Source organism: Gossypium hirsutum, chromosome A01 (genome assembly GCF_007990345.1).
Source record: "Gossypium hirsutum isolate 1008001.06 chromosome A01, Gossypium_hirsutum_v2.1, whole genome shotgun sequence".
Taxonomy (NCBI): domain Eukaryota; kingdom Viridiplantae; phylum Streptophyta; class Magnoliopsida; order Malvales; family Malvaceae; genus Gossypium; species Gossypium hirsutum.
Window position 1 is genome coordinate 27,375,110 of NC_053424.1, and position 11,939 is coordinate 27,387,048.

Here is an 11,939-nt window from a genome sequence, read left to right on the forward strand (position 1 = left end):
ATCATCCTAACTCAATTTAAATTTTTCTCAAATCGAGTAGTATAAAATGAAATTTGAGTCAAGTCGAATTAATTTATTTTATGTAAATTAAAATTTTAACAGGTAATATTAAAATCCTGTTATAATATGATTAAAGTTCAAATTAAAGAAAATAAATAGCATATATATAATATTTGAAAACTCTTTTAAAACAAAATGAACATTACTATCATAAACTTGATTTAATTATTTACTTATTTAAGACCTCAAATTTATCACTTCGAAATTTTTAAAAAAAATTATAAATGAGAATTTTACATGTTTTTAAGATTTTTAATAAATTTTAATAAACTTTAATTTTCTTTACTTTATATATATTTATAAAGTTTTGTAAATATTTTGAATGTTAGAAGATTATTGTGAATTTTTATTTTAATTTGTACATTTTCAAAACTATTAGGGATGTAAGGGATATTTACATCAATTTATCATTCGAGTTATTCAAATTATTTGAGTTGTAAAATTCAACTCGACTCATCAAATTAATTATTTGAGTTGATTCAAACTTGAAATTAAAAAAATTAATTTTTTTAATCTAATCGAGTTTTGCTCACCGTTACTAATAGTACTTCCCTCTGGTTTTTTTAATATAAAAAACTCAAACAAGCCTTGACACCTATGGGTGATTCATCTAAAACTCATAAGGAAACTCTAACCATAAATCTTATAAATAACCATCCTACTTGTTTATTTTTCACAAAAAAATCCAAAATTCCCTACTATATATGTACACCCTAACCCACAAACTTATCTCCTTGATTTTATTTTCTAAACATTGAGTTTGACATATCAAAATAACCTCGTTCTTATGGAGATTGCAAGAAGGACATGTCACTTAGTTTGCAACATCAATGAATGAAGAGCGAGTGTGTCACACCTCTTACCCGAGTTTATACTTAAACCCGAATAAAAAATGTTACATTTTTGAGTTAATCACTTCAATAAAGTTTAAATTATTCATTCATATTCCACTAATCTTTTAGACCTATCGCATTAAATTTCACTTAAATTCATATAACTTTTAATACTAATATTTCATAACAAAGCAGTCCACTATGAAATAGTCACATTATTATTCATATCCCATTCTTCGAGATTGATAATCAAATTTTGTTTGAAATTCCCGAGACTAGACATCTTGTTACTTGTATAAAAAATTTAACCAAAATTTTTAAGCAAGCCAATTAATACATTTTCTTTTCTTCAAATTTTCCCTTATTTTGTTGCTAGGCAGCTGTAACCCTTCTCCACTAACAATTATTTACCCTTTAGAACAAACTCATATAATGTTTTTGTTTGTTTCTCTTGAAAATAGGCACATTAAGATTTTAGACGCATAAATTTCATCTCCTAAATCTTTTTGTACAATTTTTTTTAATGATTTCTCAAAGTCAGGAGAACCTGAAATCAATTTGACCTTGTCTCACTTAAATTTATTTATCTCATAATCTACAATTTTTTTGCTTAAACTACTTCTTATATACAAAATTGGATTTATTAATATTTAATTTTATACTTGGTTCAACATTTAACCCAATTTTTTTAAGTTTTAGTGAATTTTCAAAGTTAAATTACCAACTGTGTAAAAATAGTTTTAGTGAAAAAATTTGCTCTTCCATAGTTTGATTATGTAAGTTACTATTATTTCATTATCCACAATTCAAATGCACTCTTATATTCCATTCACATTTGAGATTTCTTAATCATTTCTCGTGCAATTCATGGATTATTCATGGATTTAACTCATTTTACATAAATTAAACACTTTCATTTACTATTACTCTTAACACCAATTTAATCACTTTTATTTTTGGTGAATAAAAATATACAAAGGAGAAAAATTAGACACTCAAAGGAGGCTCTTCAAACAATCTTAAACCTAGGCTCCTAGTATGAACTGACTTAGCCAGCTGTCAGTAATTAAATTTTCCTCGCGAGGAATAAATTGAATTTTCCACTGCTCTATCTTCCTCAAGATAAGATGAATTTTCCTAACCAAAGCAAAGCTAAAGTTCTTTGAAGAATCCTCCAGGATGACATTAATAGCTTCAATACTATCAGTTTGGATTATGATTTTCTTGAAACACCAATCCAGAATAAGATTTAGCCCACTAAGTATTCCCCAGAGCTCTGCCTCTAAAATAGTGCAATTGCCCAAGTATTTGGTGAACCCAATGATCCATTCACCCTTATGATCTCTCACACAGCCACCATTTGTAGTGAAGCCTTCATCAAACCTCACCGAGCCATCTGTGCTCAGACTCACCTAACTGTTAGGTAAGGGCCAAAGATGAAGATAACTTCGTCCTGTATAAGATGAAATCATTGAGGTAGAGGAATATTGTCTCGCCCAACTGTAAGAGATTTTAATAATTTCGTCAGCACCCCATGTAATACCTTGGAAAATGAACAGGTTTTGATTTTTCCAAATACACTACACTATAATCCCAAAAAGACATGGCCAAATGATTCCACCCCAAGAAGAAGAATGGCTCTGAAGATTGTTCCTCATCTTATCAAGAAGAGATCCAGAATAAAAAGCAAAATGATCTTACTGTGGGATAAGCTTATCCCAAATGGCTCTAGCAACATTACAATCTCTGAGTATATGCAAAACATCCTCATAATCATTTCCACAAAGGCTACATGCACTGCTACTCTCGAAGCCTCTCTTACCCACTCAGCATTTGTTAAGAGACATTGTTTTAGAGCCAGCTAGATGAAAAAAACGAATCTGATGAGGGCCATGAAAGTTTCATGGTATTTCTCAGAGCCACTCTTTTAAGTTGAAAGTGCCTTCTCAAATCTTCTCATAAGCGCTTTTGAGAGAGAAAAAGCTAGTCGAGGTAGTTCCCCAGATAATCCTATCAGGACCTGACGAAGGATGAGGTGGTGGAATGCTTATTATTTTGTTGATGATCTCCTCAGAAACCCAAGGTCTAAAAAGATCCAACTTTCAAAAGCCATCACTAGCAACCATGCTATTAAGAGAACAATCTGGAAAAAGGTTAGCAGAATAAGGAATAAACATGAATAAGAGACCACAATTGGGAATCCAGGGGTTGTGCTAGCACATGATGTTATTTCTGTCTCCGACTTACCAGATTAAGTTCTCACGAATGAGGGGCCACACCTTAGAAACGGATCTTCATAAAAATGAAAACTGACTCCTTAACAAGTCATTTGGTAAACCGCTAGGAATTATATGTTTTGACCTAAATACCTAAACCTAGAGGGAATTAGTATTAGAAATGATTTTAAAACCAACCTCAATCATGAAAGAGGTATTGTGGTCCTTCAGCCGTTTGAGACCAAGACCTCCGTGAGACTTAGGTTGGCACACCGAATCCCAGCTAACTAGGGTCATTTTTGAGCTTCCATTATGAACTCCCCAGACAAATTTTTGAACTATGCGCTCGATCTCATCACAGACATCTTTGGGAATCATCATTGTTTGCATGAAATAGCTTGGAATCGAGAGAAGAATAGATTGCGCCAAAGCAACCCTTCAAGCTAAAGAAAGCTAATTGGCATCCCAGCTTGACAATTTATTATGCACCTTTTCCACCACAAAATTCAAGGTATTGTTGGTGACTTTGTCATGAAAAGGTGGAACTCCAAGATAATGGCCTAAATTAGTAACTTTCTGAAAACTAAAAAAATTACTAATATGCTCCCCTAAGACGTCATCCACACCTTTTGAGAAAAAACATTGTTTTGTGAATTAATCTGATGACCCAAATAGTTACAAAACTCATCTAAAATAGTTTTAATGACCCGGGCTTGATTTTCATCAACATGACCAAAAAGAATCAAGTCATCGGCAAAGAAAAGATGGGATAACGATGGGCCACCACGGGAAAGCCTAATAGAAGACCAATTACCCACATTGATAGCTTTGCGGATACTATGACCTAGCCACTCTATGCAAAGAATAAACAGATAGGGAGATAAAAGACATCTTTGACGAATGCCCCTAGCTGGTCGAAATTTCTAGGTTGGGACACCATTCCACAAGACCTGCATAGTGGAACTAGAAATTGCAGACATAATAAAATTTCGTAAGAAAATAGGAATAAATATAGTTTGGAGTCACGCTTCAATGAAATACCACCGTACTCGATCAAAGGCTTTTTCTAGGTCGATTTTGATGGCCATCCATTTCCTATTTTTTGCATACCTCTCATGGAGTGAATGACCTCTTGAGCAATGATAATGTTATCAGTGATATTCCGTCCTACAACAAAACCAACTTGCTCGGGAGCTAAGAGCCTTGGAAAGACCACTTTAAATCAGTTGGCAATGATCTTCATGACCAGCTTATAAAGAACAGAACATAAGCTGATTGGTTGGAATTGAGAGAAATCTATAGGATTCTGAGTTTTAGGGATAAGCACAATAAGTGAATTATTTAACTCCGAATCAATGTGTTTTCCTGCAAAGGCCTCTTTAACCCATGCACCAATCGAGATACCGACATGGTCCCATTGGCTGTGATAAAATAGGGCATGAAAACCATCACTCCCAAGAGCCTTCAAGGGTGCCATATCAAAAAGAGCGTCTTTAATTTCCTCATCTGACACTTGTCTGTTGAGGATATTAAAATCCTTATCTTTAAGACACAGAAAAGCAACAGAAGGGAAATCTCTCCTTAGCCCAGGATGCTCGCCATACAGATTAGAATAGAAATTAATTGCTTCAAGCTTCAGTTGATCGTCATCCATAATCCACTCCCCTAAACCATTCTTTAAAGCAGTAATTCTATTATGTTTACGTCTTCTCAATGTGCTTGAGTGAAAGAATTTTGTGTTGCAATCCCCCAAAACCAACCAATCACAACGCGCTTTTTGATGCCAAAGAATCTCTTCATGATGAAGCACATTCTCCAGTTATTCTCTCACATCCATTTCGACTTGCTTAAAAAACTCCAAGTTAGTTCTATCACGTTCAATCTCAATATGCTCTAGTTTACGATACAGGAATTTTTTTACGAGTAAAATATGGCCATAAACCTCTTTCTTCCAGATCTTAACTTGATCAGTGAACTTAGAATGAAGGGACGACATGCTTACAGACATCTTCCAATTCTCTTTAACAAATTCTAAAAATAAGGGTGCTTAATCCAACCAGCTAGAAATATGAACGGGCACCCTTGTAAAGAATGGGCATTAGGAAAAAGAGACAATTTAAGATGCTTGTGGTCAGATTTAAGCTGAGGTAAATGGGTCGCCATTGAGTTCAGAAAATTTGTGTTCCAACCAATATTGCATATAGCCTTGTCCAAGCTCTCAACAATCCCCTCTTTTTGCCAAGTGAACTGTGGCCCCCGGAAGCCTAAATCATGAAGTTGGGCAGAATCCATAAAATTACCAAAGAAAGGACACATTTTCCCAAGAACTCGTCCTTTTTTTTCTCACTAGATACGAGTATGGCATTAAAGTCACCAATCGCTACCCATGGAGACCCATCTAAAGAACAGAACTTTGCAAAGCCTCCCAAAGGTGTTTCCTTTTCTGGCTATTATGACTACCATACACAAAGGAAACCAGAAGAGGATGCCAAAAAAAGCTATCACTAACTTCGGCTAAGACAAATTGGGGATGAATTTAGAGCACCTCTACACTAACCGAATCCCTCCACCCAATCTAGATACCTCTTGAAAAACTTACTGCTTCCACACGATGAGAATTGTGAAAACCAAGCTTCGTAATAACCAAATTTTCTTTCTCCCCACTGACCCTAATTTCTAAAAGGCTGATCAAATCTGGTCTATGTTCCTAATTATAACCCCGAAAAACTCTAACAAATTTAGAACTTGTACATTCCCGAAAATTCCAAGAAAAGATAGTATAATTCATAAATAAAATAAATATAAGAAAAAAACTAATCTCGTAAAGGAGCTCAGACACTGTCAGATTTGACGTTCAATTTATCTACAGAAATTTTAGCTTGCACACTAATGAGCTCTGCCATAGAGCCCATAGCTTTGGGGAGAGAGACTTGTGAACTACTGGCCGGTTTGAATTTTCCCCCATGCCCACGAATAGATTTAAATAAAGATTTCCCACTAAGTCCATTTCTTTTTCTGCTCTCAGCACTATGCCATTTAGGAATATTTGAGGAGTTTAAACGTGCCTTTGATTTGGATTTATTATCCATTTTTCTTGGAAAGTAACAACAGTATACTTTTTGGGGTCAAGAGCATTAGAAGTTACACCCACTTTAGCCACAGGATGTTTTTCAAAAGTAGGATTCAAGTGTATAGAGGTAGCCTTATTATTTGAAAAGGGAATAGGAATTATAGGGTCTTTTTTGCTATTACCCGTTGCTCCTTCTAAGCCCACGTTAATGGCCTTTAAAAACTAGCCCACAGCCCTCTGTGATTCAAAACGATCTGCAGCCCCAATACCCATTTGTGTAAGGACCATAGTCGAATGTGGCTCAAAATTATCTGCCAAATGTGGCTCAGAATTATATATCGAATGTGGCCCAGAATTATCAGCCGAATGTGGCCCAGAATTATCAAAATTCACTTCCCTAATCCTTGGCGACAGACAAGCTATTAGTCCCGACTCATGTCTCACATTAGTGTCCCCCAAAGACCAAGAAATTGGGCCTGGCCCAGCTTCAACAACAGAGCCTGAAAAACCTTCACCTAAATTAAACACAGCCACCGCCCCAGACCTTTGACCTATTCTTTGCTTTTAAGTTTCTTAATAAAATCCCTTTGAATAAACCCAGTCATTTCAGGCTCCTTAGAAGGTGCTTCCGAATCTGGCGTTAGGGATTTAGGAGCCATTGAAGATAACTTTCCAAATCGGGAACCCACCCGATTTCCATCTGAGTTTTTCATTTTTTATCCACGAATCCCTTCCTGTTTGCGCCGAGATTTGCACTCAACAACATCTACGGGCCAAAGGCTTTACCTACCATCGGAAAAGCATCTCCCTTCATTGCCGAAGCTATTTCACCGTTCAACGAATTTCTTGGAATTTCTATATCGTCATGACCGCTCTGACCTGTCAAAGAAGAGGGACATAAATTTTTAAGGTTTCCATACTTACCACAAGAGAAACATAACTCGAATAAGGCCTCAAATTCCACACATTGGAGTCAACCATTGACGAACACTTGAGAGGTAAGTGATTTTTCTAAATCTACGAAAACAGCCATTCAGGTGAATTGGCCTCTCTCTCGGTTATCTATTTTAATATTCAGTTTAATCACTTCAACAAAACTTCCAATTTCCTTTAAGATCTTTTCTGGTACAGGAATCCTGGTAGACCCGGAAAGTGGATCCAAGCTAACACACCATAGGGGAATAGTCTGGACGGGTCGAAATCCATTGACCACGGTTGGACCGTGGGATAGTGTCCAAACAATCTAGGGACCTGGTGTTAGCGCCACATCATAGTCGACCTGACACTAGAAACAAACAAGCTAATATCCATTAGCAACATCCATTAGGCGAAAGGATTGTGTAGGTTTCCAGAGACTGTTGATACAGGTACAAAGAGCCTCATAGCATATATTGCGTCCAAGCAACTTGACCAACACGATGAGCTCCATTCTTTTGATCAAGATTTTGGTAATGCAATCCGAGAAGTCAATGGTAGGAATACCATTAAGGTTGGATCTACGAATATCCCCTTCTTCAAACTCTAAATCGAAATTACCAGCACCATCAAGAAAGTTCGGAGCCAAGCCTTCCAATAGTTTATCTTTTCATGAAACTCCGCTTACCGGGGACGAGTCAACCACCATATTTGTCAGAGAGTCATCACATCCATCTTTGAATCGAACTTTTTTGGTATTACGATCAGCGGTGGATCTTCTCCCACGCTAATCCGATCATCGAACAAAGTTTCAGCGCTGACCATGTTCCTCAAAAAATTAATGTTCCCAATTTAATCACTTTAATACTTATATCACTGAACATATATTGGTATGTATCATAAAATAATTTGAATATACAAAACATTATACTTTTGATTATTATTCAATTTAATCCTTTAAGCTCAGATATTACTAACATATGAATTCATTTACATCCTCTCTCCTCATTTGAAATCTTATAATCTACATACATCATAACTTATGATTTACTTCTCATCACTACTACTTTTATTAAATTTGTAACACCTCAAATCCGGCCTAAACGTTATGTCTGAATCTGGAGGTGTCACAAATAAGGGTTTTGAAAACTGAGTCGTTTCGACAAATCATTCAAGTTTTACAACTCATATTCATTAATATCTACTATCGAAAGTGTTATTTAATTCATTTATTTGCCAAAGCCTAATTTACAGCGGAAGTCATAGAAAGTGTTACATTTGAAAATCCCGTTCATATTTTTGGGAAAACCTTTGTTTTAGTAAAAAAAAATATTTTTAGATAACCGTCGCAAATAAAGTGTTAAAACGAAAATCCAAATCCCAAAATTTAACCAAACAGTCCAGAGAGTTCAATTATTACAAAACTCTAGAAATAATCCTTAAAGTAAATTAAAAACCTTTATTTCAAGTCTGATCATAGTCTAGTGGTCACTACAAGACTCCGCTGCACCGATCCGCCTACATCTGTGGATTACTTAAATAAAACAGATAGACAAAAGTGAGTTTTCATAAACTCAGTGTATAACCCAATAGATATAGACATGCTAATCATACAGAAATCACATATACAGTAATATTCAAATTCGAACCTAAGTCCTTTACTGATACAAATAACATAATAAGATACGCAAAACAGATATACAGAATCCTACCCCTATCCTCTACACACCAACTCTGACCATCCTATGACAACATCTGGGGTTAAAAACACCCACCTATCCCTACACACCATATGTGTCATTACGACACGTATCAGATAATATGCAGCCAAGCTGCTAGAATATAGGTATAGGTCGCCATACAGAACACTTCCTCCACGTATACAATCTCCACCCCAAACATAATTACAGAATACAGATATAAAAATATCATGCTTAACATGCTCGCATACATATATTAGATATATATAGCAGAATAATCAGACAAGCATAACAGTGTCCTACTCAGAGCAAACTATCAGAATATCAGATCACATAATCTAGGGGTTGGTTAGCCCTTACCAACCCTATGATAGGCCCACAGTTGATCGGAACAACCCGTGCAACCCTAGGGAAAATTTCAAAAATATGGGCCCATATGCCCGTGTGGCTTGCCGGTGTGGGCCCACATGTAACAGCCCAGTTTTAGCTAAATTGGAACAATGGTTTTGAAACCATAAATCTGAAGTCATAAAATTATTTCAATATTATTTTTGGTGTTTATAGTATGTTAATTGATATGTGTGAAAGTTTCGTGTGAAAATTTTATTTTTGTGTGCTCGATTTGATAAAAAGACTTAATCGCGTAAAATGCAAAAATGATTTGCTATTTGTTAAAGTGCTAAATTGTTGTGTTCTTTTTAATGTGGAGGCCTTGAAATGAAAGTAGGCCATTAAATAATAGCATGGACGGTAGTGGACAGCCATTTTAAAACTTTTATATTATTTCATTAAGGTTAATAAGGTAATTAAGTTAATAAATGATAATATAATAAAACAAAAAAATTTAAAATGGCCATGCATGTTGTTCATCTATTGATCGAAACTAAAAAAGAAAAATAAAGAAAAAGAGAAAGCTAGGTTCGGCCTTGGTTTTCTTTAATTAAGGTATGGATTTTGTTCGGTTTTAATAAATTTTACTTTTTTGAGATCGTTGCTTCAAATACTAGCTAATGCTTGAATTTTTGAATTGGTTGTGGGTTTTGTGATTTGCCATTGTTGATAGCTTGAGATTTTTGTGGTTTGATGATGAAAAATAAAATCTTTGTTGATAGATTATTATGTTTAATTATGTGATTTTTGATAAAAATGTGTATTAAGAATTAAATTTTGAAATTTATAAATTAAGGGGTTAAAATGTGAAATAAATTAAAGATATGGACTTATATGGATTAATGGAATATTCACCAAGCATGTGTACTAGGAAATTATGTATATTTTGTATTTTGTGAAATAATGGCTAAAATGTCAAAGTGTGAAACTATAAGGGCCAAAGTGTAAAAAGGTCTAATTATGTATTTGTGGATTGAATTGATTAAATGTGTGATTAAATTAGTGAAATTTGTATTAATTTAGATCAAGAAAAGAGGAAATTGGATTTGGATTGGGGGAAATCAAAAGTTGTCGAATAGTCGTTCCAGTCTGTTTGTGTCTATACGAAGTAAGTTCATAAGTAAATAAAAGTTTTTAAATTCGAATGAATATGTTTTAAATGTTACCGAATTGGTATGTATATATTTGACATATTTCTGAATTGATATAAGCATGGTATGACTTGTATCAAGCTCAAATTAATTGAATTACAACGTCCGGAAGCCCCATACGAACCATAGGAATAGTATAGGATACGTATGTCATGACATTAGGAGTTCCGATGTGTGATTCATGTAAGACCATGTCTAGGACATTGGCATCGAAGTGAGAAAACATGTAAGACCATGTTTGGGACATTGGCATCGTATATGATTCGAGTAAGACCCTGTCTGGGACAATGGCATTGATATGTGATCGCATGTAAGACTATATCTGGGATATGGCAATGTACGAGCATATTATTATTTCCGTGTATCCTTAACAATTTCGAATTGTTTAACAAGAAAAGACATGGCAAGATCGGATATGAGTTTGATTTAAACGATTTAGGTATATATTAAGTTTATACGAACTTTGAAAGAAAAGGTAAGTGTTGATGATTAAAGTGATTATGTGAACTTTATGAGAATTGGAATTATATATGTATATGGAATTTATTAGGCTTGGTTGTTTCGAAATGAATTATGAATATTCTTGTGTTAATTTATTTGCTTATGGCTTACTAAGCTTTCAAATCTTACTTTATATATTCTTTCTCTGTTTTATAGATATTTAAAGCTAGTTCGAGCTCAGTATCGTCAAGGAACGTCATTACACTATCGATATCTATTTTGTTCCGTTGGAAGAAAACTTGTGTTTATGACATATGGCATGTATAGTCTAGCTTGATATTGTTGGTTTTGAATTATATATATAGCTATGAAAAAATAGCTTGATCATGATGCTAGTGTGATGAATATCCGGTCATGGTATAAACTCATTTTGGTAAGTATGATTAATGGCATGTAAGTATAGTGTTTTGGTTATATGGATTGATTGAGTAATGATATGAATAGGTTATGATTAGCTCATTTTTGGTAAGCTTAATGCATGGTATGTTTTGTCTTTGTGAATGGTTTTATAATTAGGCTTAGTAATGGGGTAAAATGTTGATTATATATTCGATTGTGTATTGGTTATTTTGATTCAGTTTAATGGCAATGTATGTACATACATTATGCTAGAATGGTTGGCTAATTAGGTACAGTTGGTGAAGGTAAATAATGATTATGTTATATGATTGTTTTGGTTGATATGCTTTGTTTGAGGTTCGGTAATGAAAGATCAAAATGTTAGGTTTAATATTTGAGTTGAAAATGTACCAAATTTGTGGTTAAATAATTTGGTATATGATAGATATGTGCTTTGGTATGATTTGCTTCGGTACTAGTGTTTAAAATTGGTAATAATCATAATTGTATGTGGATAAATGGAGATGCTTGTTTATGTGTATTATATGCGTATGCCTATTATACCATGTGGGTGTTTAAATCTAGACAAATATACATAACATGTGAATTGGTATAGTCATAACTTAATTAATGGAAAAGGTTAATATAGTTCAGTAAATATATATAGAAAAGGGCGGTTGCATTTAGGGTAAAATGCGCATAATATCATGACATCAAAGGTATGTACGACCATATTGTAATGTTGCTTGTAAAACCCCTTACCC

The 11,939-nt window shown here is 34.3% G+C and overlaps 1 long non-coding RNA gene across 1 annotated transcript; it reads left to right on the plus strand.

Annotated features, from left to right (window-relative positions):
- Positions 1–6,727: 6,727 nt before the first annotated feature.
- Positions 6,728–8,028, plus strand: LOC107917110 (uncharacterized). Its single transcript, XR_001689704.2, has 2 exons — positions 6,728–7,177; positions 7,311–8,028. It is a non-coding gene; the product is annotated as an uncharacterized lncRNA (long non-coding RNA).
- The last annotated feature ends 3,911 nt before the right edge of the window (positions 8,029–11,939 follow it).